The sequence below is a fragment of the Pinus tabuliformis genome, chromosome 4_2, assembly GCF_031772625.1.
Source record: "Pinus tabuliformis cultivar Carrire ecotype Pingquan chromosome 4_2, CPIR1, whole genome shotgun sequence".
NCBI lineage: Eukaryota > Viridiplantae > Streptophyta > Pinopsida > Pinales > Pinaceae > Pinus > Pinus tabuliformis.
The window spans coordinates 826,090,515-826,092,759 of NC_142304.1; positions in this window are offsets into that span (position 1 = coordinate 826,090,515).

A 2,245-nucleotide genomic window follows, 5' to 3' on the forward strand; every position below is an offset into this window, starting at 1 on the left:
ATCCAACCCTCTGCATCAATTCCCCTCATATCCTTTAACTTGTTCATCTATAATACAAAAACAATGTTAAGCTACCTATTGTTGTGTGTCGACCACCAGAACCAAGGCAATCCTCTTTGAGATTAGCAATATTTACCCCCTAAGTATTTATATCTATGTGTTTTCTTGAGTTTACCTTGATGACGGACTATTGAACCAAGCCCCTGAATTATTTCTTTTCAAACTACGTGACATATGGAATGCAATAGAAAGCCTTTAAATAATCTTCAAAAGCACTCCTTTCAGATGCCCTAGGCACTGGTCTCCTATCAACCCAAAGGTTGTCTCTAAGAGGCTTCTATATCTTCTAAAATAAATTCTGTGGTGGAAGATAGAAAAATCTACAACAACTTTATGCCGCCATTGTCGAGGAATGGATTAGAATATTTTTCCCTGGGTACGACATTTTTTACATTCCCTCTATCAGGTGAGAAAGGGAAGTGTGGGTTGAAGATCTCTCACCTTGGTGACTCCATTGTTTGAATATTATTATAAACACCCTGGAAAATCCATTGTTTATTACTTTATTTGGTCATCCTGACTTTCAAGAGACCTCATACTCGCTTTGATTCTAAATAGCAGAAAACTTCTCATACATTTGATCTTGAGATTACTTACCTAAAGGGGTTTTCAAAATGGCCATTCTTGTATTCTTGGCCAGCAAATTTGCCCCACTGGATTTTTCTTTTGTTGTTGGTTATCCCCATCATGTCCCTTCATCTCATGAATGGTGTACCTATTTACCTAGATTTAATGGAAACACAGATAGAAGGCTGGACCAAAACCTCAAGGATTTTCATGAATGCATGGAACAACTAAGTATTATTTTTTAAGATGTGAAAATGAAATCGTTCATGTTTGCTTTAGAGGAAGATGTTATACTTTGGTACAAAAAAATACCTCGTGGCAGCATATCTTCCTTAAATAACTTTCACATGGCATTTAACCACTTTTGCAAAATATTATATCCACCGGATGCTCTGTTTGAATATTTTTGCACACATTTTAACGTTGAAAATATTTCTGAGGTTAAAGATCCTACTGAACATATTTTTGAGGCTCCACTCGAAGAAGATATCTACTCACATCAAGAAGCATCACCCAGTGATCAAGAAAGAGAAGATGGAGACATTATCGAGCTACAAACAAACCCCTATAGATCTTATTCATCATCGAGCTACAAACAAACCCTTTTGAGATCTTATTCTGCCAAATTGTATGATTCTCCTTCTTATGATTTGTATGACTCAAATGGGATGTTGAGAAATGCAGGAGTACAACAGTCCCAGTCATGGGAAGATGCACAAAAATAGCAAGCCCATCAAGAGGTTAATAAAGAGGCTCTATTTTACGATCCACATCCTTCAAATGGAGAACAATTTCAAGAAGTTGATATTAAAGTCGATAAATATTCTTTGATCTATGATTCAGATGATTTAGAGGAGGATGATATTTTTGTAGAATTTCAAAGGGATTTGCTTACAAATAATTGTGGAGAAGATGACAAACAAAACCTTTTTCAAGAGGAGCCCAAAGTTGAAGAGACAAGCAATGTTTGTGGCTTCCTGTTGCAGAAATATTCCTCCCTGGAAATTGTTCAAGAAAGGGATACAATTATAAATTTTTCTGGCGGCAGAGGATGGAGCGCGCCGGATTAGGGTAAATGTTTAGGGTTTTTTCTACATAATCTTGCAGGCCGTCGCATGTACTGTATCCATTCTCACTGCCTCTCGCCGGTGCCATTTCGCCGTTAACCACACCCGTCGCCATCCGATTCTGACCGCTGGCTGTTATGGAGGGGAATATGGAGACAGAACTCATGGACTACACCGCGGACCCTTTTCCGGATCGGGTAATCTTCGGTAACCCTAATTTCTCTATGTCGGTTTCTGATCCATTTCTGATATCGGACCTTACCTCGCATGCCGTTACGCCTGTGGTCACTTTGCCCGGATATAACTCTGCCCCCTATTCCTCTAAGCCGCCTCCTGTGGACTCGCCGGGTCTTGAAGCTCCTCCCCTATCTCCGGGTACTCTGCACATTCTATCTACCTACACGCCTCACTCACTCTCATTCGATCCTCATCCGCCCCTATCCACTGTTCTCCCGACGCCCCCGGTTGATATTCTCGTGGTTGGATCTAATATTCCCCCTGTGCCTGGGCTATGGCCTTCTGGATGTTTCGAAACCCTGGCGGTAAACGTT